Raw genomic sequence first — 27,943 nt, forward strand, 5'->3', positions numbered from 1 at the left:
ATATTTTCTCCCAACCTGTGGTGCGTCTTTTACTAGCAGTACCTTATACAGAGCAGAAATTTTAGTTTCAATCAAGTGTAGCACATCAACATATTTTTGAGAATTGTGCTATTGGTGTTTTATTTAGAAACCATCACAAAATTCAGTAGTCAGGTGCATTTACTCCTGTGCTTTCCTCCTAAAATTTTCCTCTTGACCTATTACTAAGGGGTACACTGAAGCCTCCAACAAAAGCAGTAAATTTGACTATTTCTTCTTTAATATTGGCAGTTCTTACCTCATGCATGGTGACACTATTATTAAGGGCTTACATATGTGGAATTCATTGGGTACTTTGGGATAAGTGACCCGCCCTTTTTTACATTGCCCTTTTTTGATGCCTAATGATTTATCTTGTTCTATAATCTGCATTGATTTAAATTGATATGGCTGTGTTTAGCTTTCTCTAGCTTACTGGTAAAGTAAACAAAATATCTTTCTCTATCTCTTCATATTCTTAAATGAATCTTTTGTAAGCAATGTTTTTAAGATATATTCACATAGTATGCATTTTGTCTAGGTAAAATATATAAGTTGGTTTTGCATTTTCATAGATGTGTGCTGTGCAAAAACACACATTTGACATAGAAATTTCCCATCAGGTAAAAAAAAATCATACCCTTTGTTTGCTTTTATATTTATTGTTACCTATTAGTACAATGTTTTATGAGTACATATTTACTACACACAATGACTACATGTATCATAGGGAATCAATGCAGTACACAATACACCTTAGTCCTTTTTCCCATTCCTTTCCCTTCCCTTCAATCCCTTTTTTCTCCCCATTTACAAAAGCTTTGTTTCCATTTTTCCTCCTTTTTTGACTCTCTCCTTTCTTTTCTGCTCCCTACCCCTCCCTTCTTCTCCTTCCCATCTGAACTACCATCCCTTCATCTCATTATTTCTTCCATATTTAAAAAATTCACTAATCTACTTTTTGCCTTGTGGTATGGATTTTAACCTTTCTTTTTGGAGACTCAGATGTAGGTTGGTTAATAGAAACCTGGGTTCAATAGGTGAATAGGTATTCTGTAAGAAAATGTATTAAATGTAGCTATACTGCTGACTATGTTTAGCATTTTCTGAAGTTCCAAAGAATTCACAGTCCTCTTGAGTGATTATTTAGGTCTCCTACCTTGGTAATAAGCTTCTGTAAACACTCCCCTTTTGAAGAAGTCTGGATGGAGCAGCTCCTTTGATTTCAATAGCTATTATCTGGATGCTTGCATTTGTAAGGTCCTGGGTTCCAGCCCCACCATCACACATACAAAAATGGAATATCTGGATAGTACCAGTTTGACAGTAAAAGGGGTGTGTGTGTGTGTGTGTGTGTGTGTGTGTGTGTGCATGCATGTGTATTTGTGTAGTGTTGGGGTAGCCATTCTAAAACATTCCAATTAAAAAACATTCCAATTAAACTTCAGTTTACCCATTGGCCTGAGCCTCTGGGTCCCAGTCTTCACATTGTTCTTTACATGGTGTAGCTTCTCCACCACCTTATTTCCTCTATTCCCCTCCCTGGTTAAAGGTGTTCCAAACTTAATTCCTCCAAGCCCTGACTTCCATTAACTATTTGGATCTCTTCCTTTTAAGGTGAGATCAGAATGTTAGTAAGCCTGGAGTAGGTGTATTATCTTTCCAAAGCTGTGGAACCATGTTTACCCAGAGAGTAGTTTTTTGTTATGGAGAAAGTTCTGGGTGCAGTTCTCAACAATTACTCTTCCCTTGCTTCTCAAGGCCACAAAAGGCTCTTTCTTAGTTCTTATTTCAAGAACTTGGTGGAGGGGCTGGGGATTTAGCTCAGTGGCAAAAGTGCCTGCCTGGCAAACGCAAGGTCGTGAGTTCAGTTCCCGGTACCAGAGAAAAACAAAAAAAAAAAAAAAGAACTTGGTGGGGGTTTTGAAGGTAAAATCCATAAAAGTGTGTGGGCTCCTCGAGACTGAGGCTCCCTGAAGGGTCTTCATTTCTCATTAGTACAAACTCAGCTTCCAGCAATGGCCAACATCAGCGTATGAGTTTCTTCTGATTTTCAACTAAAGTATCTTCCACTTCAAGTAAACAAATCTTGGCTATGGCACAGGATTTTCCTGCATCACTAGACTTAAAGGTAAAAGCTGCGCTGCAACTCAAGAAGAATCACTGAGCATGACTTTTCTCAGATTTTTCTTATTGCAAGGATGAGAGGAATAACTATCATCTCTTTACTTGTGAGATTTTCACATGGAAATCTATTTGCTGATTTTTTTAAATTAATGGGCCTTGTTTATTATAGTAGCAAAACTCACAAGTACTAGCTTTCAATCGCTGAGATAACCAACTTAAAGGAGGGAGCGTTTATTTTGGCTCACAGTTTCAGAGGTTTCAGTCCGTAGTCAGCTGGTTCCATGACAGAATAGCACTGTGGAAGGGCCTTGTGGAGGTAAGTTGCCCACCTCATAGCAGCCAAGAAGCAGAGAAACAGAGAGAGAGCATCACTCTCAGACTTCCTCCTCCTCCAGTTTCTGTTCATCTAGGCCCCTATTTCACTGGTTAATACCAGCAACATTCAGGGAGGGTCTCCCCCTCACTTTGCTGTCCCACATGCTAGTTGCCTTTAAAAGCACCTTCAACATTACAAGTATGCCTTACTAATTGTCTAGGCTTTTCTCTATCCAATCAAGCTGAAAATCACAACATACATTAGAGTCTACCATGTTAAACATTTTAACATTTTTTAGTGTCCAGGATTGAACCCAGGCTTCTAACTACTAAGCCAGCCCTGTACCACTGAGTTGTACTTCCAGTTTCTTAAACAGCTTTTAAGTATACAGTTCAGTAGCATTAAGTATATTCACATTGTTGGACAATAGATCTCCAGAATTTTCATCTTGCATAACTGATACCCTACACCATGGGTACCCAATCTCTTAGTTTGCCTGGGCCACACAAGGCAAAAGGAATTTTATCTGGCTGCATATAAAACACATGATATAGTTGATTATATAAACAATAAAACCTCCTTTGAAAAATATTTTTATTATAACATTAAAGAAAAGAGGCAAGATAAACATAAAACTAGTGGGATTGTCTACCTTGTTTTGTGAAACTGATACACTGATATCTGGTTCCATTGTCTCCTATGAAGTCCATATTTAAGTATCATGCAATTGAATTATGAAAAATATCACCAAAATCACATAATAATGTTAAAAATTTATGATCTCGCATGGCCACATTGCTAGCCATCCAGGGCTGCAGATTGTGTATCCCTGCTGTATACCCATTAAACATGTACTCCTAATGCCTTCTTTCTCACAGTCCTTGGTAACACTGTTTTAATTTTAATTTCTGTCTTAGGAAATTGACTTCATAAGTTTTTTCATGCAAAGAACCTTATAGTATTTATCTTTTAGTGAGTATCTTATTTATCTTTGATTATTGTTCTTAAATTTAATCCATGCTGTAGAATGTTTCAGAATTCCCTCCATTCTTTAAGATTGAACAGTATTCCATTGTATGTATGTAAGGATGGTGCACATTTTGTTTATGTACTCATTATTTGGTGGACATTTGTGTTGTTTTCACCTTCTGGTTATTGTGGATAATACTACTGTAAATATGCCTGCACAAATACCTCTTCAAAATCTGCTCTCAGTCCTTTTGATTATACATCTACAAGCTGAATTGCTAGGTAATTCTATTTTTAATTTTTTGAGAAATCACAGTGTTTTTGCTCATATCCCCACCAATTCTTATTCCTTTCTCTCCCTTTCTCTCTCTGTCTCTCTCTCTCTCTCTTTCTGGAGTAGCCAGGCTTATAAGAGTGAGGTGCTTTGCATTTGTATTTCTCTAATGATTAGCAATATTACTTTCTGATGTCCTTATTGGCTGCAACTCCCTCACAGTTTTTCTTAATATTACATTTCAGTGTATATGTGGTATATTTGTTAAAATTAGTAAGCCAATATTGACGCATGATGATAAATTAGATTCCAGAGTTTGTGTCAAGATGAACTCTTTGTGTTTCACATTCTTGGGGTTTTAACAAATGTATGATGAGAGGTCTCCACCCTTATTATACAATACAAAATAGCATCACTGCCATCCAAATCCCATATTTCCCCTATTAGTTCTTCTCTCTTTAAAACCTCTGACTAACTACTGATCTTTCTACTTTCTCATAGTTTATTTGTCCTTTCCAGAGTGCACTGGAAATGAAACTCAAAAAAGATATATCCTTTTCAGGGGCTCTTTATTCACTTAGCAATTCGTATTGCTGTCACCTGTGTGTCCCCTAGTCATCACATTCTATGCTTTTGAAAAACGCTGTATTTTCCCAGCTCCATGCCTCATTTCTTCCTGTGAAGGAATAACTCTCCATTACATAGGTACACCACAGTTTGCTTAACCAATCACCGTGTATGGAACATCTTGGTTGCTTCAAAGTTTCAGCAGTTATAATAAAGGTGCTATAAATATTCATGTATAGTTTTTTATATGGTCTTTACATTTTCAACTCATTTCAGCAAATACCAGGGAATATGATGGTTGTGTCTTAGGTAACAGTAGGTTCCAATTTATGAGAAAATACCAAACTGACTTGCAAGGTGACTGTGGCATTATGCATTCTCACCAGTAATGCATAAGAGTTTCTGTTGTTCTACTCCCTTGTCAGCATTTGGTGGCATCAGTGTTTTCAACTTTAACCTAATAACTTACAAAGCTGAGCATCTTTTCATATAGATGTTTAGTGAGTTTTCTGCTCCTCTCTTTGGGCCTTTCTTAATTAGTGAGTTTGTTTCCTATTTTGAAGCTTTAGGAGTTCTTTCCAGACTTTGGACACAAATACTTCCTCCCCATCTATGGCTTGGTGTCTCATTTTCTGAATGATGCTTTGACTATGTGGAGGATTTTTATCTTAATGAAGTTCTACTTGTCAATTTTTTTCTCTTATAGATCATGTTTCTATTCCTGTGTCTTACAAGTCACTGCCCAAGCTAAGCTCACCTAAACTTTGTGCTTTGTTGTTTCCTATGCTTTATAATTTTGTTTCCTAGGCTTTGTAATTACAAAGCCCTCCCTAGGCTTTGTAATTTTGTCTTTTACACTTAATTCTATGATACATTTTGAATTAATTTTCACAAAAAATATATCTTTTTATCTTGCAGATGTGCAATTGTTTCAGAACCATTTGTTAAAAAGACTGCTGTATCTTCATTGAATTGCCTTTATTCTTCAATTGATGTGTGTATGTGTGTGTGTGTGTGTGTGTGTGTGTGTGTGTGTGTGTTTCTGGATTCTTGTTTCTGCTTCTTTGATCTATTTGTCTATTTCTCATCAATATTCAAATGTGTTATTTATTATAGCATAATAGCAAATCTTCACATTGGAGAATGTCAGTCATCGTGTGTGTGTATGTGTACGTGGCATTGCAGATTGAAATTAGGGCCTTCACATTCACACTGAGCTGCATCGACCTCTCTTTTACAATTTTTTAACTTTTATTTTGAGACAGGGTCTTGCTAATTTGTTATATTCCCCAGCTTGGGTTCAAACTTCTGATCTTCCTGCCTCAGCTTCCCAGAACACTAGGATTCAAGGCAGGAGTCACCACACCTGGCCAGTTTTCTTTAAACTTGAATTTTTTCATCTGGAAAAACATATCTGTGGATCTCTATGAAGGCATCTTTTTACAGGGTTGACATAGGTAATAGTGATTACTACTCAATTCTATCAGCACTCTCCCATCAATTGCCACAGTGTAAGAACTTGAGCTCTCCAAACACAAGCCAGTAATACCAACATGAACAGATCAAGAACCTCTACCTGCAAATGTTAAGAAATTCTTGTACTGTTGTTACAGCTCCAAGGTTTCTCTGAGGCAATGTGAACACTCAGGTGACATGGCCAGAGTGCTGATGTATTGAGAGAAACACCAGTAGGGTGACCACTTGCCTCTGCCTGTTGAATTATGCTCAGAGATCAGCCCTTGGAGGAGACCTTTTAGCTGGAGACTGCTCGCAGGTCCCAGGAGCTGCCCATCTTCTGAGACCCTCCAAAAGTATCTACCCCAAATCAACTTCCTCTCCTTTCACCTTCGGCTGCCACAGCCCCTTCTTTTAGATCTACAAAGATGTCTGCCTGAAAAATTTCCTTCTTTGATCTACAAAAGCAGATTACACACACACACACACACACACACACACACACACACACACATCACTGTAGTGTAAAGAAATAGATTTTGTGCCTCCAAAATGAGTCGTGATCTCTCTATAAAGCATGACCAATAAAGGGAAAAGGAATTTAATCTCCTATAGAACATTCTCCCTGATGTATACATTTTTATTTGCTAGTAATCCTGACATAATCCACACTACATATTGAAGAGCTCCTCTCTTTCATTTTCTCTGTCTCGTGAGCATACACTCCAGGCTACAAACAGTACTGGTCTTATATTGGTATTTCATCCCAAATCACTTCCTCATCAAACTTCACACAAAAGAACTAGCCAGGTGCTGAAATATCCACAGATGGATTTGACCTCCAGTCATGTTGACCATATTTCAAAACAGCATGGCCTGATGCTCTGTTCCATCGAGGCAAGGATCACAGGATGTTTGCCTCATTGGGCAATTGCACAGAGAGGAGAAGTAGGTATTTCACCCATGCACCTTGGAGAGGGAACAACAGTCTCTTTCAGCCAGAATAACACTCCCACTCCCCACTCTTGATGCCAGGGTCACTCCAGATAAGTGTTCTTTGTAAGATTCCATATTGTCAACTGGCTTATTCACAAAGAAGCAGAGTTGGATAGAAAATGAGCACTGTTTCATAATCACTAAATATTATACAAGAGTATTCTCAGCAAAGATAGATTTTACAGCAGAAAAACATACAGTATTGCCTCTAAAAAGAAGATGGACATAATTTTCAGATAAGTATTCAGTTCATAACTTTAAATTATATACTATGAGAGAAAACATTTTTCTCTTGCTGTCACAATGAATAGAAAATTTCTCACGCACATATCTTTTTTAGAAAATAAGTCTGGGAGATGATGTATTATGTTTGTTCATAGCAGCTTCATACCAGCAAAGATTCTGAAAAAGTATCCAACCCCAGCTTGAAGCACTGACAATTTTCTGTCGTTTTAGCTGTCACTAGAATCTAGACTAGATGGCAAGAGTAAGAGGAACATTTACAGTTCATGATTTCTCATGTAGCAATTAACTAATTGGCAAGTCCTAATCTTCTTTTGATATTCTTTTCATTTATCCTCACTTTTGCCATTTCATTTTTCACATCATTAGGGGAGAGATACAAAGAGGTAATAAAATTCAGAGTAATCACTTTTTTCACATATCTTATAAAAGCCTGGATAAGAATTGATTCTAAAGTAACGGACTGCAAATGGACACTATGGAATATTTCTGTTTTCCTTGGACCCATGTTCTCCTGCCTTAGTCAGAACTTGGCGTAATTGAGAGAATAGTCCTCATTCAATAAATATTAATTAAATGAATGAACAAATGCATGTGTAATGGCTGGTTATCAACTTCCTCTCTTATCTCACCTTTCTTTGTCTCTGTCTGCGTCTCCTTCTCTCTCTCCATCTGTCTCTTTCCCTTTCTTTCTTTTTCACACACACAGTGGCTTTCAACTTTGTAAAACTTGTACACTGAAAACAGTGAAATACTTTTGATAGAAATGAAATAAGACCCTAATAAGTAGAAAATATTTTATGTTCATAAATTAGAAGATGTAGTACTATTATTATTGTAAAACTAATCTGCATATTCAATACAATTCTTATCAAAATCTCTGCTTTACATTTTTGAGCATAAATTTATAAACTAATTATAAAATTCATGTGGAAATGTAAGTAGTCATAATAGAAAAGGAATAAAAGAAATACTGAAAGACAAGAATTGGAGGACTCATTTCCATTTTCAAAATCTGTAACAATGTTATAACATTCAAGACTGTAAACAATGGCATAATAATAGGTATTTAAATAAATAGTACAGATCTAAAATCCTGAAATAAATATATATGTTTTAATGGGTTAATATTTGACAAAGGTTAAGACAATTCAAGGGCAAAAGAAAGTCCTTTTAGTGAAAGTTGTTGAAAAACTCAATAGCCACATATGAAAGAAAGATTTAGAACTTCAATTTCATATTGTATGCAAAAAATTAACTCAACATATACTTCAATATATGAGCTGAAACTATAAACTCTTAAAATGAAATAGTTATAAATTATAAATCTTTATGATATTGACCCAGGGAATGACTTCCTAGCTATGACACCAATAGAACAAGCTCTTAAAGAAATAACTGATAAGTTGACTGAGTCAAAATTAAAATTTTTATGCTTTTAAGGATAGTATAAACCAGTGGGAAAAAAACTCATAGGATGAGAAAAAATATTTGAACAACGTATGTCTATGTGTACTATATATATATATATATGATAAAAATCTTGTATCTAATACATGACAACTCAATAATAAAAACAACCCTATAAAAATTGGGAAATGGCTAGAATAGGCAGATTTTTCTCCAAATAAACATACAAATAACCAATAGCACATGAAAAACATCATTGGTCATTATTTAAATGTATATTAAAACCACAGTGAGTATGCACTAGATTATCTAAAATTAGAAAATAACACAAAAGCACAAATACTAAAAATAAATATTGGCAAGGACATAAAAAATACAATGTTTTGCATCCCTGGCAGGAAGGTAAAATGGCACAATGCTCTGAATAAAGATTATCAGTTTATTAGATAATTAAACATAGAGTTACCTAATGAACTAGAAATGCTATTCCTAGGTATATACCCAAGAAAACTGAAAACTTATGTCTGCACTGAAACTGGTACACAGATGTCATAGCAGTATTATTTGTAATGGCCAAAGAATAGAAAAAACCTTCAATGTTTATCAACAAGTGAATGGACAAACAAAATGTGCTGTCACCGGGGCTGGGGATTTAGCTCAGCGGCAAAGCGCCTGCCTGGCAAGCGCAAGGTCGTGAGTTCAGTTCCCGGCACCGGAAAAAAACCAAAAAAAAAAAAAAAGAAAAAATGTGCTGTCACCTTACACTAGAGTATTTGGCCTTAAAAAGAATTCAGTACCGATATATGCTACAACATGGTTGAACCTTCAGCACATTATAATAAGTTGAAGAAGCCGTACATAAAAGAATACTTATATCATCACATTTATGTAAAATGTCCAGAATGGACACATTCACAAAGACTAAAAATAGTTCTGTGTTGTCATGTCCTGTAGCTTGGGTCTTGAATATTGAACAAAGAATTATGTTGAAGCCTTGGTTCCCAGGGATGGCCCTGTTGGGAGGGTAGGCTTCCTGAGAGCTTTTAGGTGTTGGGGCATCCCCTTGAAGGGGATTGTGGGAACCTGGCCACCTCCTGGTTTTGTTCTGCTACCTGGCCAGTGAAATGAGTGGTTTTGCTCCTCGCCACACTTCTATACTAATAGGCTGGCTACCTCACCAGAGGCCCAAAGCAAAACAGGACCTACTGATCATGGACTAGAACCTCCAAAAGGTATGAGCCATAATCAACCTTTCCTCTTTATAATTTGATTGATCTCAGGTAGTCAGGCATTTGTCAAAATGATAGAAAGTGAACTAGCATACCATAGGTTAAGGAGAGGGAAGACTGGGTCGATTGTTAGACTCTGACGTTTCTTTTGGGGGTGATAAAAATTTTCTAGACTTCAATAGTAGTAATGTTTGTAAAAATTTGTGAATGTGCTAAACACCATGAACTGTCTACCATCTAAGGGTGAATTATATGATACAAGAATTATCCTTCAATGAGAAAATGACAAATGTTTTCTGGCCCAGTTTTTCAGTTAACCATTCCTAACTCCAAAGAGGAGCCTTGAATTTTCAGCTAGACCTCTACAAGGATTTACCACTGAAAGTGATTCCACTGATGGTGAGTGAGCAAGTGTGATGGAAAACAGATGAGCTAGCCACGACTTCCTTAGGCAGAGATGTTTTTTAACAGGCTAGCAAGGACTTTATTTTCCCTGAATCGAGTAAAATCTGCTAAAACATGAACTGACCTTTGCTATTAAACTGTAGCTTTAACCATCAAAAAGAACAAAGGATTAGGGAGGGAGACTAGATTAGAAAAGTAAACTGGTGAAAAGCCTGGATTCTGAAACCAGAACTCTTAGGTGGAGTCTCAGCAGAACCTCCCCTACCCTGAGCTTCTGGATAGTATTTGACCTCTTTGTCCCATGGGGTCTTCATTTCTAAACTAGTAATTGGCTGTATACACTGCGATTGTTATAAAAGTTTAATGAGTTAAGATTAATAAAATATTTACAACTGTGACTCCTGTGCACTAAGCATAACGTAAATGTTTGTGAACAATGTGTCATATGAAAAATAACAAAAAGAAGCGATGATGAGTACAGTCATATAAAATATACATACACATTATAAAGTATTTATTGAAATAAAACAATACAAGTTATTAATTGTTGATCCACATAGATCTAGCCTACCTTGACTCAAGACCCCAACCTGTTTTGCATTTCTTCTCTATCCAGTGCCCACTGATGATCTCTGGAAATACTTAAACCTATCTTCTCTCTGTGCTTGAGGCCTACTATTACTTGCCCCCCTATTATCTTAAAGAAATCATGCTCAGAGCTCCCTACCACTGTACTATGAGCTGAATTATGCCCCTCAATGTACATTGAAACCCCAACCCCCAGTGTTTTGATATATGGATAGCATGTATTTAGGTTGAATGATTTCGTGAGGGTGGGACCATCATAACAGGATTACTGTCTTTATAGGAATAAATGTCTGAACACCTCCCCACACACACACAGTCCTCCAATACCTTTAACTACATATACAAAGCAAAACCTATGTGAATAGATTTGTGGGAAAACCCACCACAAGCTAAGACAAGAGGCCTCAGAATGAAGCCTATTTGTCAGCACCTTTATCTTGGACTTCTTGGCCTTCAGAATGGTGGGAAATTAATTTCTGTTATTTAAGCAACTTAGTATGTATGCTATTCTATTATAGCAGCCCATATTGACAAATAGACTGTGTGTTATGGTTTAGACTTAAAATTCTCATGTGTTTGGAAAGTAATTGGATAACAAGGCCCCTATATTCATCTGTGGATCCATTCATGGATGGGTTCAGGAGCTGAATGTGTGGTTAGAACAAGGGGCCTGGTTGGAAACGGGTCACTCAGAGCATAACCCAGAAGCATGCATTCTCATCCCGAGCTCCTGCCTTCTCACTCCACTTCCTCACTGACAGAGGTTGAGCAGCTGACTTCCCCCCAGGCCATTCCACCAGGTGCATTCTGCCTCCAAACCAGCCAAGTACATGCTAAACCCTCTAAAGACTGAGTCAAAATAAACATTTCTTCCTTTACATAGTGGGTGTTGAATATTTCATCCAGTTACGTGAAAAAAAAAGCACCTTACTCCTGCATAAGACAGTTATGTGGAAAATAGCTTAGTCCTCAGTGGTAAGTAAGCAACATTTTGACATTTATTTATTTATTTACCTTTAACTCAAGTTGGATAGAATTCTAAATTCCTATGTTGATGAGTTTTTAAAAATCTTTTGGAGACAACTTTCTATCTCCTGCCCTTCAGGTCATGCCCTGATTTCAGACGCATGGCAAACTTTCATGAAGGGTCCTAAAAGTACTAATGGTTTCTACTTTGTGTTTTCTTAACTCAAAGTCTGATATCTCTGCTGCAATGGTGACAGAATCATGCCTGGGATTCCTGGTACACACTGAAAGTTCTAGCAGTGTGAGGTCAGTGTGCTTACACTCACCACACGTCCTGCTCATTGAGTTGGGTGACTTCCCGAGGGTGCAATGTATGAACTCTAATCCCTGATGCCCTCCACACTGGGGATCTAACAGGAAGAAGGTAAGTTGCCTTGGCATCCCAGTTACCAGGGCTCTGCATTAAAATTTTGCTCATTGCTCCATCTTAGTTTTGGAACAGCTCTCTATTCCACAGTCTTCTTTCTTTCTCTCATGTGTACATTGAAATATATGGGAATTTTGGAATGTGACCACAGAATATTCACATTGCCATCCCTCTTGTGACTAACGTCAATCAAGCCTGGTTATATAAATTATATTCTCCAACATGTGTCATACCTGCTATACATTTCACATCTCAACAAACACGTTTTCACTTGCCTGCTTAAATGCAGTTACCAAATAGATCATTCTGAGCTACTCTTTTAATTGCCACATACCTGGACAAGTGTTTTTACACATTTCTCTAAAGAAGTAGAGGATTTGGAAACTCAGAGACCAAAAAACAATATTATCTGGTGGAATATTCCGTGGTGATGGACATTTCATGTACAGATGCTATTTGATTTATCGCTACATCCCATTATTTACCCATCATAAGTTGAAAATATCCTAAGTTGAAATCGCATTTTGGTACACCTGACTTACCAAACACTCTAGTTTAGCAACATAGACTAGATTTTTGGTGGGTTCATTGCCCAGTGGCATGAGCAAGGACATATTTCTAAACCAAGAAAAAAACAAAATTTAAAATAAAATTATCATTCCTACTAAACACATATTACTTTGACACCACGCTGGAGAAAAACGTAGGTCATGGGCTATGTGTATTGTGCTACTGAGTACAGTAACTGCTTAGTCCATGTAGACACTCAACTCCTCGTATGTGTTTGGAGAGAAGTGACAGCTGAAACATTTTGAAAGGTGGAACTGAGGAGCTGAATTTTTAATTCTTTTTCTCTGCATTTAAATGCATTTGTATTTGAATTTCAATAGCCCCTTGCAGCTAAGAGCTTCTGTGTTGGACAGTGCAGAGGGGTTTCAGTGCAAGGCCACACATTTTCTCCAGCAACTTCTCCCCAGAAGCTTTCTCCTCCTGCAGCATTTCATCGACACACTCTATCTAAGGATTTCCCATGTATGAATAGTAGTATGCAGATGTCTTTTCAAAGAAAGACAAAAATTTCTGAGTCCTAGCTTTGGGTCCAGAGTTTAACATACCCTTGGTGTTTTATATTAACTTGGTAGCTCAATTATCTCACCACTTTTCTCTTAATAAGCGTCTATGTAATCTTTATAAAGAGCTTTCAATGATTTCTTAATGCCATTGTTTAATCTCTATATATGCAAATGCTGACACTACACCTGCAAGAGAAGATGTATTCAAGGGCAGTAATCTAGGGGGATCCCAAATAGCTTTACAATGTCATCCATTTAGGCACTCATCAAATGGAAACTCCAATGGAAAAATTTCTTCGAGAGAATCCATAAACCTTAGTTTGATAGATAGTATCCTAGTAATGATTTTAGAATGTCATGCTTTGAAGTACTGCACTTCTGGATAATATCTCCAATTCCTGGAAATGAGTATCACCAACCAGGGTTCCAAGCTTTTAATACTCAGCCCTCAGACTGATAGAGCCTAATGTCTAGTATTTTGGGAATCTTCTTTCAACAAGTAAGGGTCCACTGTGAAGATCTTTTCTCTTCCAGAGTGCTCTGCACTTCCTATGTGCATGTATGGGCATGCGTACACACACACACACATACACTCACACTCCTTAAACAACACCAACCTGGAGTCTGAAATTTCAGGAGGGATTCCAGTAATTTCACATCTTTCTCTTGGCCCTTCCACTCCCATGGTTCATCTTTCAGGTCCCTCATGCAACTGGATCCATCTGCAGCATCCAATGGAAGTAATTCTTCAGAGGTTCTGACATAAATCTCAAAGTAGTTTTTATATCTTTCCCCTATGAAGACCACCACATCCCCTATGGATCAATATTTACATACACCTTGCAAAATAAGTCGGCATTAGGATTTGGTCGACTTTGCAAGTTAGGATTTGTTTGCCTTTGTTTATAGGAAGTGCTTTAATGATGTATTACTTTGGTCAATATTGATGCATTACTTGTAGGTTAAATATATTACCTTGTGAAGAACTTGAGCTCTACTGCCAACTGGAAATGTAGAAATTATTGTTTGAGATATGAACTTTCATGTTGCAGATGGTTCCAATATCTCCCCATAAAATCTGCATTGTTGAATGCCATTGTTGTATCTCCTCATCTCTGTACCCATCATCAGGTCAGCCCTTTAAAGATTCAAACAGGGGCTGGGGATTTAGCTCAGTGGTACAGCACCTGCCTGGCAAGTGCAAGGTCATGAGTTCAATTCCCGGTACTGGAAAAAAAAAATAAAGATTCAAACATAAAGCTCCCTGCCTTACCAGCTTCCCCAAGAAATATAGTCACAACCTGCCTAGATTTAAGGAAGTTTCCAGGTAGTTTTGTGATGAATTGAAGGACAGGGATTCTCTAGCACTGGGCTCAACTCTTCAGCATCTCACTTACCCTCTTCACTCTGTGCCCGTTTTGTGCCAGACTCTAAAAGCTCATAATCCTTCCACATGGCTGTCCTTCCTGGCACTGCCCCATGGAAGCTACTGTCCAGCACCCCCACTGAACACATTTTTGTTAAAAGAAAAAAATTATCCAGTCAAGAGCCAGTTTGTATGACCAATGGCTCGTTTCATTGAATTAGCTTTTCTTTAAAGACATGCTTCCACAAGAATCCTCTACCTTCTGTGTATATTTGAAATAGAATGGCTATTTCTTCAAATCTCTGGGATAGCCAAGTGTCATCGGACACATCACCTTCACATTCAATCCCAGTTACATTAAAGCAAGCACAATTTCCCTGAAGAAAGGGCAGCTCCAAACACACCCTGATTATGGTATTATCCCATTCAAACAGAAATAATATCAGCAATTTGTCTGCTAGAGGATGAAGTTTAATGACTGTACTCAAACCTTCAGAGAGCATAATAAAATAGTGGAAAATATTTTGAAATGGTCAAAATCACTGAACATGTGATATAGATATGTTTTTTTCAGTGAGAACTTTCCTAGAGAGAAAATTATTTTTGAACATTGAAAAACAGCTGACCTTATTAAAAGCAGGTTCAGGTCAGACTATTTCCAGGCTCTAACCTTCTTAATTGTCTTCTAAAATTTCAATATCACGTAAAGTTAAATTATTCTATTAACAAGAAGTAGGATTTCAATATTCTAATAGGCTTACACTTAAATGTTTAGAGAAACTAATCAGCAATCTTCATCCAACCTTCAAAACTTAGGTTTTGCTTGGCAAGAGGACAATAAAACAATTCAAGAACTTTATAACTTAGTATTACTGCATAACAAACCTAACTAATAATTTATGACTTAAAACTGTAATCATTAATTTATCTCATGATTTTGTGGATTAGTAATTGGGGCTGAGCTCACCTGAGTTGCTCTTCTGGTCTCAAATAAGCTAACCCACATGTCCTGGACCAGTTGCTAAACAGCAGCAGATGGCTCTGCTAGGATGATCTTATCTTGGGACAGCTAATTTCTGTTCTACATTTTCAAAAGTTTTCACTCAGCCTAGGCTTATTTTCATGGCAGCCACACATACAAGGTTTAACAAATTCCAGACTTAGAAGTGACACATAGTCACTTCTGTGACATTCAGCAAAGCAAGTCACCAACCACATGAGATTCTCAGGATGGGAAATAGTTTCCACCATTCCGTGAAAACAGATGCAAAGTTGCACAGCAAGTGGACATAGTTACAGAGTGGGGAGTATGGTCATTTGTGCAAGCAATCCATTACAAAGACATTTCCTAGCTTTAAAGTATTCAGAACCTACACAAGTTAGTAAAAGTTCACCTAGAAAATTCTATTTTTTAATTTTTAAATTTTAAATTTTTTTATTTTAAAGAGAGTAGAAGAACAGAGCCAACATCTGTAATTGTTGCTAATTGATAACCAGTTCTGAGGGCAGTTTTGTCTCTCTAAACTGCTCACTTGGTTTGGGTTGTGTTCCAACCACAAGTGATCTTTTGGGTCTTCTTTGTTTAAGTGCTTTCTGAGCAAAACTGTACTATAATAATAACTGATATAGCACATGGAAAATGCTTGTGATACTTATTCTGGATGGAATATTTCTCAGATATTTAAGAAGAGGTTTACATTCTCCTCAAAGGACACTGTCCCTAAAATTTGTCACACACTTTTCCAAGAAAAAAAATTTATACAGTATTTTCAGAAACAGTATTGAACTTGAGTCCTGCATTTTGAGAATCCATATGTCCAGGCTAGAAGCTAAATGCCACCATCAGAGACTCTTGGAAATGTACTTAAGCTGTTAATGACTAGCAACAAAGCCCACATCTAGACTTGCACTAGTAGGAGACCAAGAGGCAGAAAGTTGGGCTGGGCATTTGTGAGCAGATCTTTTGGCTAATGTTGGCAAATGGAAATGAAGTGTAAGCCACTGGTGTGACTTTAAATTTTCTAGTAGTCACATTAAAACAGTCAAACAGGTGACAGCAAATTTAAGAATGCATTTTATTGAATTCAATATATCTAAATAAAGTACACTCTTCACAAAGTATGCCCTTCATTTTGCCTTTGAGAGCAAAGATAAAATGGTAATTCTTGTATGTTCTGTGTCTAGCTCAGTGCTTTGCAAATAATACATGACCAATAAACATACACTGAATGAAAGAACAATGCACAGATCAACAATAACTATCAGAAGTTTTTATACGGTGTTAGCAATTAAGACTTTTGAAGACTGTGTCGCCATTGCCTAGTGAAATACAATTTCCTGTGCATTTTGTTTTAAATTCTTGAAATTAAATGTTCATTAGTTTAATCACATACTCTTAGTCCTTAAATTATATGAACAACTTGTGAATATATTGTCCCTGAATTCCATTTGGCAGCTGGTTTGAAGACAGAAATTTCTGAGACATGGAGTAAGTTTCCCACTGAGCTTGGTGTTAAAATAACCTGTAAGAACCATCCCTGGCTGCCTCAGGGTCCTTCATAAAGACACAGATTTATTATCTGGTAAATGGATTCCATGTAGTTTACACTTCCAGCTCTCACTTGACTCTGACTTCTATGACAGCTATTTTTTCCTGCTATAAAAGCACTTAGTCTCTCAACTTCACTTGATGGGCATTTCTTCAAATATTCATAAGGAATGTCCAACTTTCCTTTCCACATCCATAAATATATCAGTAAAAGAAAAATTACATATCAAGCTAAGACAAGTTTAAACTTCAGGCTGAGATTCTCTTTGAAGTTCACCATCTCTAAAATGCACATCAGTTTTTTTAATGCTCCTTTTGAAAAAAGAAAGGCTGGGTATAATGTGAAGAAAAAGGAAGAATTGTCAGAGGTTGATAGATCGCCAAAACTGTACCCATCAATAAAAATGGCATACTTTGATGGGCATGCATGCACACTGCCAAGACTATCAAAAAAGGACCAATCTGCTTTTTATATTCTTAATCATCAGGCAACAAATCAACAATTATTTAAATGTGTGCTATTGCATGGTGCTGGGCTGGGGACAATGATCAGTACTATAGAAACAGGAGTTGTGATCCCATCTTTCCAGCTAATGTTTAAATTCTATTTGGAAAATAAACACAAGGTCACCTCAGTGCTACCATCCCTCCTTATTTTCTTTTTGTAAAATCTTTTTAGTGAGGCAAGTTTAAATCCTTACATGACTTTTCTGTGATCCCAATAATACACTGTATTATGTTTTGCTTTAATATTTTAATTATTGCTATAATTATTTAGAAAATGTAAATTACATACAGATACATACATAAAGATATTTAATTGGAATTCTTTCTATAATTATTTGGAAAATGTAAATTACATACAGATACATACATAAAGACATTTAATTGGAATTCTTTCTGTCTCCAGTTTGGCTAACATCATAAAAAGTCGAGAATACAATGAGAGGTTGCAGGTCATCATACACTCTAAAATGAAGCATTGAGCTACTGATGCATAATTGCAAAGAAGACCAGGGGAAAGAGAGCTTTTTGTAGCCTGAGCCCAAATTCAATTCCAAAGTATAAAAAGGTTAAGAGTAAACATTTCAGAAGAGAGATTGCAAGAGATACTGGTTTGCTATGGCTTTTCCTTCCTTCACTAGGGAGAAAAGTGGAATACTTTGACCCCTGTCTGAGAGGGAAGTCTCAGGGAATCTTCTGGAGACTTTGTCTCCTTGATGGTACCAAATCTTCAAGTGGAAAGTCTCAAGTGGAACTTGATTGTGTCTACATGCTGTCATAACAGTGGGTCTAGGAGAGGTAGTCATACTTGGAATGGCCTGACACCCACATTTTCCATCAAGTGAAAGGGTCAGACATGGAAAATTTAGGGAATGGGATTGGTCTGAAATGGACCCTGATATAAAGACAATCTCTCTGCAGAGAAGAACTTAGCAATTATATCCTAGAGAGAGTATCATCTGTGTCATGAGCCTCTAAATAGTCCTTCAAGATCTCTCTGAAGAAAGTCAACTTTTTGCATTGGTCAGTCCTCAACCAGGACAAAGCCAGAATCCAAGAAGGCATTACATGAAGAGGAAAGGAGAAGCACAAGATGAGAAAAAAAAGCTACAGTTGTCCATGGCTCCTTTCCCTACAAAGGGCCTGTCTCAGCAGTTGTTTATGACTCCTTCCCCTTACTTCAAGGGGCTGATGCGATTCTTTAGCTCTACATGAAGTAGGTCAGTATTTGGATTTCATTACTAAAATAAGAGAGTTGTGCACCATAAAATAATTAAAATATTTTTGTGGTCTAGTCATCCCTTACACTACTTCAGTGGAGGAAGCTCAGAAGTCGCATTTCAGTGCCCCTTGTCTAAAACCCCAGATACCTAACAGTGTTGTTTGTGTAGCTAATTACTAACCATGGCAGCTTTTCTTGCTGCTTTGCACTTTCTTGTCTGATAGTCTACCACTAATAAAACTGTCAGTTTTCTTTTTCTTCAATAAAAGGTCACATGTGACAACAACCCCCTTTGCCTACTAACAGTGAGAGCCTTTATTAATATTTTAAATGTACACAGTGATATTTCCAAAAGGTCAGATTTTTTTAAAGACATAAAATGTCAGTCCTAATTCATTTTCCTCCCTTTCTCTGCTCCCCATTTCCAGTGCTATGCTGTTTAGCCTCATTGCTGTGCTTATTGTAATTGGTGTTCAGCCAGGTAAATCTGAGGTAGGGTATCAGATAAGGGCACAGGCACAGGTCTTCTTGTTTGTATTTTTCTAACTCAGATGGGGCCATGAAGGACAGATTTCAGAACAGAAATATTTATTGAATTAGTACTAGCAGGTCTTAGAAATCTAGTCTGTTTTCCCGGTACTACATTAGTTGCTTCTTGACCTGTAAAGAATTACCCCAAATTTAGTGGGTTCAACCAGCTAATACTTTGGAAGTCATAGGTATGGTGTGCTCTAGTGCGTCTTCTGGCTCTGGTGTCCCACATCCCTCAGATGCTGTAAGCAAGAGAGTGTCAGAGAGCAACAAAGGATTGGTTCTCTTCCAAGGTCACTAACATGGCTATTGATAAGACTCAGTGCTTCATAAGATGTTGATTTGCTACCTGGATTTTGACCAAAGATGCTCAAGTCCTTTGTCATCTGAGCTTTTCCATTGGTCAGCTCACAACATGGCAACTGGCCCACCCTCAGAGCATGCAAGTCACAGGTACAAGAGCACACTTCTGGGTGTGTCTTGTGGGGCATGGATGTGAGGCTTGGAGTCTATACCTGGCCCTGCCCCTGCCTCTCAGGTGCTGTTCCCCTGCTCAGCCTCCTGGCTGCCATGAACTTTGCCCTACCACCACTCTCTAACATGACATTGCTGCCTTGAAGCAAGTTGAATATGTACTGAATTCCCTGGAACTGTGAGCCATTTCCTCCTTGAAGTTGTGGGTTTTGGAAGTTTGGTCAGAACAAAAGTAAGATAACTAATACAGAGCTATAAGATTTAATGTTTGCCATGCTGGGTTTCAGTTTTGCTTTGGTCCATTTCCTACTTTCTGCATCCTTTGTCCTACAGTTTGGAATATGAATGTTTACTCTGTGCCTATCCTCCCATTTTATATTTATTTTTTCTTTTTTAATTTTAAAGATAAAAGAATGAAAACATATTAATAAACACATACATTTATAAAATAACACAAAAACAATACAAGCAATACAGAATTTCAGACAAGGTGATAAGAAATTAACTGTGATTGTTGTATTACATATTGGTATCCTCAAATTGGTTACTTAGACAAACAAATATAGGTATGTAAGATTGAATGAATAATTGAATGTTAACTGTTCCTTTCAATCTTATGTATATTACTGATTTCCATTTTATATTTAAAGTATGTAACTTCAGTTTAGTTTTTACTGGGGCTCAGAGCTAAGAGTTTTTCTGGATCTCAGAGGAGATCCTGGAAATGGAATTCTGAGCAGTGTTGAAACTGTAGATATTTGAGGACTCTTGGAGACAGACAGGATGCATTTTTATTGAGAGCTGGACATGGACCTTTTGGGCACAGTGTTTTGGTTTAGATATGAAATATTCCCCAGAGACTAAACTGTTTGTAGATTCGACCTTAATGCAACAAAGCCTAGGGGTGGGACTTTAGGAAATAATTGAATCATGAAAGCTTTTACCTCATCAATGGTTACAGCCAATGATGAATCCATAATATGATGGCATTCCTGGGACATGGTGAAAACTATAGAAGTTTGGACCCATATAAGGTTGGAGGAAGTGTGTCCTAGAGGGCATGACCTTGGAACTATACCTTATCTCCAGCCCCTTCTTCACAGTCAGCATGACATGATCAGCTTTATCCACCATGTGCTCCTTGCTATGATGGTTGGAATGGCCACAGCCTCAGGAAAAATGGAGCCAGCCAACCATAGACAGAAACTCCTTTTTCGCTTTTAAATTGTGTTTCTCATGTATCTTCTCATAGTGATGGAAATCTGACAAAAGCTGACTCATTTCAGAAATGTAAGGCTGGCTTACATTTAAGCCACCATATTAATGGGCTAAAGGAGAAAAATGACATGATGACATCAAACAATGCAAAATATACAATTGGCAAAATTCAGTGCCTATTCAGGAGAAAACTTTCAGCCAAGCAGAGAAAAGAGGAAGTCTTCTTAAATGGATAAAGCACATTTATAAAAATTTTATGACTCATTTAAAAATCAATAGTGTATCACAATTTTTCTGTCTAAGATTGAGACTAGGCAAAAATATACTCTCCTACCACTTTGATTCAGCTTCATAGTGGACATGCTAGCCAATGTAAAAATAAATAAATAGATAGATAGATAGATAGATAGATAGATAGATAGATAGATAAGCAGGTAAATGGCACACCAATCAGAAATAAAATGGCTTCTTATTGCAGACAATATAATTGTCTCTGTGGAAAGTCCCAGAGCTGGGGGTGCAGCTCAGTGGCACAGCACCTCTCTGGTGAGTGCAAGGTCCTGAGTTTGATTCTCGGTAACAAAAAAAAAAAAAAAGAAAGTCCTGAGGAATCTACAAAAACACACTGCTACAACAAATGAATTCAGCAAGATTGCAAGAATCAAGATAAACACAAGAAACTCAGCTGTATAATTCAATGAATAAATGAATAAAAATGTGGACACCAACATTAAATATAGCACAATTTATAATCACTCCAAATTGGAATATTTAGGTTTAATTCTAATGAAATATTTATAGGGCTTGTTTGCTGAAAACTACATATCACTGAAGAAAGAAATAAAATACACAAATTAATGGAGAGACATACCATTTTTGTGGATGAAAAATGCAATGTAGTAATTTCAGTTCTCTACAAACAATTACATAGGTTAAATGCAATTGCCATCAAAACCAAATCATTTTTCTTAAAGTTATAGATGAGATGCTTTCTAGAATTTCTCTTGGAAGACAAAAGAAATTAGAAGAGCTAAAATAATGTACACAGACAATCTCTGTACTTTACAACTGCCTACATGTCTACAAATTATCTCACAATAAAAGGTCTAATTTTTAAATTAGGAACTATTGATAAACAACCAAAAATTCATATGTCATATTTATCAACTGTGAATTACCAAGACTTGTGCCACACTATAAACTTAGAGGGACCCCGAGCCCTCTAGATGGAAAATCCTGCTGAACAGGGTTGTGTTTGAATTGCTCTCTGTAAAAGTCAAGAACTGAGGAAGGTTTGATATCATTAAAACTATAGGGCAGTTCCACAAAATGATGAATGTTCACCAATTTAATGATTCCTCACAGAGATCGTAACTGAGATTCAGTATATACAGAGACTCAATTGTCATATATATCATAGATATTTTCCATATTTTCTTCCTTTATGAAATATTAGAAAACTATATTTTAAAAAAAGAGTAGAACCATACTTGGTAGCACTGATCAAGTCCTCATCACTCTAAGCTAAGGACTGCCAGCTGGTACTATCAAAGTATGAGTCACCCTGGAAGGAATTTAGAATGATGTGGACACTGAGGCTCAGATGACTAGGTAAATGTACTTTTACATTGAATGGGACACCTACAAGGAAAGTGGTTGCTACTTAATGTATTTATTCTAAAATAGAAAGTAAAGAAATAAGCTTTAGAGGAAATGTAGAAGAAAGATATACTAGCCAGTTTATTCCGTCTCATTTTCAGGGTTAATTCTCAAGCTCATTCCACAGTACCATATGGTCTCTCTCCAGAGGCAAGAATGGGCCATTTCTATTGCCTCACACTCATGGAAAATTTATTGAAAAAAAAAAAGAATAAGCTGATGAAACATGTGTAACCATCTACAGCCTGACATAGACGAAACACAATGTAAAAGTTTTGGGAAGCACCAGATTTGAAAACAAGTCTCATCACTCACTGTTCAATAAAGTACACTTTCTTCAATCTTGTTTGGGTTGAATGAAGTTTATATCATCTTCCTTTGTTAGAGTTGGTGTTTTAAGATCATATGAACTAAAACAGAGGGAACTTGAAGAGTTTAAAACATCATACTAAAGTAATATATTTACAATTAAGTAATAAGTGTTATAATGCAGAGAAGTTAAAACACCTGAAATTAGTATCCTTCCTAATGCCTATCCTAGTTCATGCCTGAGTTTGTACCTTTCTCTGGTTGCCATTTCAAACCTCTTAGCTATAAATCCCAATAAAACCTTTAAAAAGCAGTTTGGTAGAAAAAATGTTTTTACTAACTGCCATCTGCAATCATGTAAAGGATTTAATTCCTATTATTCATGCTCCTCTCATCTTTCTGGGATGTTCAGTACCTAAATGGCTGCTTCTGGTTGAGTTCTCAAGCAGAACAGACTTATCTTCCACTGGATGACCAATTTAACTCCTGAGCACATTATAATGCATTTCAGGATCTACACTGAAGTAAAAAAGAAGGAAAAGAAAGAATAAGGAAAAGTTTATAAGAATGAGAATTCTTGTTTTCACTGATTTCTCAAGAGTAATTTAAACACATTTTTAAGAAAGTGCTTAGTGAATGTGATATTGCATACTTTGCCACATTTCTCAGCTATCTTATCCACAGCAGGTATGACCCACATAATTGTGATTACTCCAACAAAAGCAATACCAGGCACTTGACATAAAATTCTACAAAAACAGAATATGAAGAGGTATTAAAAAGAACCAGTTTTCACTTATTACCAGGTAGAGTCAGAGCTAGTCAAAGTACCTTGTAATAGAAGTTAAAGAGGTAGAATATAGAGGAATTAGGAAATATTCTTGTTTTCCTCTAGTTCTTCTTTGCCCTGAGCACAGCTATGGAGATATCTAGGAGTTTTTACATGTATGTCTTCTCTAGAAGGGTCACTAGTAAAATCATGAACATGGAAATATGGAAATGGCTGAATGGCTGCTAAAAATTTTCAGTGGAATGATTAAGATTGAAGATGATAGAAAGATGAAAAGGGCCAGTTAGAGAATCAGAGAATGACTGTACATGGTGAAATATTGCAATGATATTTCCCCCCAATGGAGCAACATCATCTGTCCTGAGACAGCTTTTTCCTGTACTAAGATAAACTCAGTGCTGCCTCTGATCCCTAGTCCTTCACTCACACGAGCAAATCTGTCATCTCTTCCAAGTGGCAGCCTTTCAAGTATTTGAGAAAAACTATCACATTCCTTTCTAGTTTTCTTCTCACATCTGTATAAGGATATAAAAAACGCATTACAATTTTGACTACACAAAAGTAGTTTCAATAAAAAAGAATAAAAAACTGCATGAAAATAGAATGGAAAGTATATGGATGATTCTTTCCCTCGTTTGTGTTTTCTAAATTTGTGGAATTGCTTTGGTAATGAGGAAATGGAAGGAATGAAAGTTAATAAAATTATCTTTTACATTATCTTATATTTTATCTCCTGGAAGAAATCTAAGTAGAGAGAGAAGCAAGTAACATTGCTGAATTTAGACATCAGAAGAGATCATAAAACACAGTCTCTATTTCACTTACATGGTAAAATTTACACTAAGATAGGGAAAGACTACAGGTAATGAATAGCCACTGCTCTCAATGGGCAGATTGTACTGGTTACTTTTCTCTCATTGATGAAACAAAATACCAAAATTAAGGAAGGAAAGATTTATTTAGCTCACAGTTTGTAGAGGTTTCAAGCCATAATCAACTAGCTCCAAGGCAGGGTGGCATGGCAGAGGGGCAATAGTTCAAGGTGGCAGACGATAGCAAAAGCAAGAGCAAAAACAGGGAACCAAGCCTCTTTTCCTCCCTTATAATGTAAGCAGACTATTCATGCTAGGGTGGGTGTAGCACTCACATCATCTGCCTGCATTCCTCTTACATAGGCTTACGATGTTTACAAAGTGAAGACCCTGGCCCCCTGCTGAACTACTTAGTTAAACTTCTAAACTTCTCAAGTTGACACAATGAATGGACCATTACAATATTCTGGAGCCTAAACAGCCACTCTGGGGCATGTCCTCTACATTTGAGGATGTAGAACTGCTGAGTTACTTAGTTAAGCTTCTAAACTTCTCAAGTTGATGCAGTGTATCAACTGTAACACAGACTGCAGACTCAAAGTTATGTCTTCTGAACCCAAACCCATGGTTCATTTGATTATACTAAATCCTCTAGATCAACTTACAGTAACAGCATCACAGTTGCATCAGTTGTCTTAGTCTTCACTGCTTTCTGTTCCTTAAAATCCTCTCTGATTTATTTCCTTGAAAACAAAAAATTTTATTATCAAAATTTTGTTCTTAATCTTTTTCCAGTATCTTGTTATAAAGTCTATCTAGATGTCCCCCAAAGCCTCATTTGATCATAGGCAGGAACTTTGGAAGGTGATTAGATTATGGAGTCCTACAACTAACTTCCTATTAGGAGGTGGGGACTACTCTATTCAGATGGGGTGGCTCATTGAGAGTGTGACCCGGATGTGGGTTTTTTTTATTTTTTTTATTTTAAAGAGAGTAGTACATGAGAAACAAACAAACAAAAGAATAGAACAGTAGCAGCATACCAGTATCACCAACATAAACAAAGCAAAGCAAAAACATTCAAAGTGATACAGGGTGTCAAGACAAATTAATACAAATCAACAGTGGTTGTTACGTTGCATATCGCCATCCTCAACTACATTGCTCAGATTATCCGATGTAAGAATGAAAGATTGCTCAAACCATTAGAAAGATTAAGAAAATAATTCTTCAAGAAAACATTAGAGATATTAGAGAGTTTCACTAGACAAGATGGTAGGAGTTCACCACTGTAATTCCATTGCATATTGTTACCTTCAGATCCATTGCTCAGACCACCAGACACAAGCATGCACAATCGATCAGAACATAAACAATTGTGAGCATTAACTGTTCATTTCAATGCACCATCAGACATCAGCAATATAATCATCACAGCTATTCATATATATATTTATATTTTGCCTTCCTTCTTTCTTTTTTTTCTTTCTCTCATCCCAGTCATTTCTTCCTTTGAGCAATTTCTTTCCCTTTCTTATCATCTACTGTGCATTTTGAGTTTTACCTAGTCTTTTAATTTCTTACACCAAGGAGACAATATGATGTTTACACAAGTGGGTCTGATTTATTTCACTTATGAGTATAGTCTCTAGTTGCATCCATTTACCTACAAAAGCCTCAAGTTTATCTTTTTTAATAGCTGAGTAATATTCCATTGTACAAAAATACCACAACTTTTTTATCCATTCCTCAGTGGATGGGCATCTGAGTTGTTTGACCTGAATGTGTTTATACCCACCTCCCTGCTCTACTCACTCTTTGCTTCTTGGATGCCAGGCCGTGACCAACACTCACAGCTCTCTTCTGCATGCATGTCTGCCATGCTATCCTGCTTTGGAGCCAGTGGATCATGGACCAAAACATGATCGTTGGATATTGTGTCTAAGCTATGTCTCTCCTTTGTCTTCCATGCAGCTTTGAAGATATTAAAGGGTATTCATATCTGTGTCCCTCTCTAGAAGAATTCTGAGTAATAAAGTCAACCCAAAAATGTTGACTTTTGAAAATGGCTGTCATAAGTTTGATAATAGCAAGATAGTATTGGTGATTGCACAAAGATGGGCTTCCAATGTTTCTATGTTTGAGCTACAGAAATCTCATTTAAAACATTAATAATGTCAAGTAATTACATCTGATTGCAAGTATTCTGACTTAGCAACCTACCACGGGTTTTAAAATTTACACCCCTGTGATGATGAGAGGTAAATACAACAGCATGAACTGGAACTGCCAACACATGGTGATACTGGTGGTACCTTGGCTGGGGCACCCTGATGCATACTCCAAACCTGCCTCTCAGTCTTTCCCAGCAAGACAAAGAGCCAGTGGACCAAGTGATAACTGCTCAGTGATACACCGGTCTCCTTCCCAGGCTCAATTACCTCTTCTCTTCCAGGGCTTCCAGGCTCTCATTTCTGAACTAAGTTACTAGAATTCACAACTTTTTTCTAGGGTCTGTTGATTTATGTCAACTCCCTCACGTATGTGTACACACCTGGGTGCACACACTTAAACCCGAAGACATGTCATCAAGTATGTTACCTTGTATATCAATTAGAAGTAATCCAAACACTAACCAGAAAACAAATATCCCATCTTTTGTTGAGCATGACTGAACAGAGCTCAATTCAAATTCCACTGGAATTTGACCAGGAAATAACTTGGGGAAAGAGTTTAACCCCTCAGGGATCATTGTGTATCCCTGGTTATCCCATCTCCTGCTTACAGATGTGTTCCTTTTCCAGAGTATGATTAAATAGCTCTATTTACCAACTTGAATGAAAGGTAGATTTAGCTTGTCAAAAAGTCACTGTCAGAAAGAAACTCACTGAAACTCACAAGAGTAAATATAGCTGTAAGCCATGTGATACTAAGTAGTATCACAATACCTTCCTCTCCCGTTTCAAGGTGTGTCAGTTTACTGTGATTCCTGGGTGATTCACTCAAGCTTCCCTCTGAATATCTGGGTTTCTAAGAGAAGTGAGCCTACAAGCCAATCAAAGTCACTTTAGTAAAATAGTCTATGGACTTAGTTAAAAATATCCAGGTATCCCTAAAACGGAAGGAAAATTAACTATAAAATTCCCTAAATGTATTGCTTTTATCACCTGCTATAAGGCTTTGGAATTTATTTCTTTCAGTGACAGACTATAGGAACCTGTGTACAATATCATTAAGGAGTGGCCAACAGTATAAGAGAGCTTAAACTGATAATCTACGAGACTCCATCCACAGGTGATATTCCAAACCCCTGCTGCCTTGACGCTAGGACACTGAATAATCATTTCAGCAGCTGCAGCCTTTGGGGAGATCCGAAGGGTTTCGGTTGTGGGTTTGGACAGCAAAATGGCCAGAGGCCATTCAAGCAACTTGGAGCAATGGCTCTTT

Source organism: Chinchilla lanigera, unplaced genomic scaffold (genome assembly GCF_000276665.1).
Source record: "Chinchilla lanigera isolate Chin_1 unplaced genomic scaffold, ChiLan1.0 scaffold00014, whole genome shotgun sequence".
In the NCBI taxonomy this organism is placed as follows: Eukaryota; Metazoa; Chordata; class Mammalia; order Rodentia; family Chinchillidae; genus Chinchilla; species Chinchilla lanigera.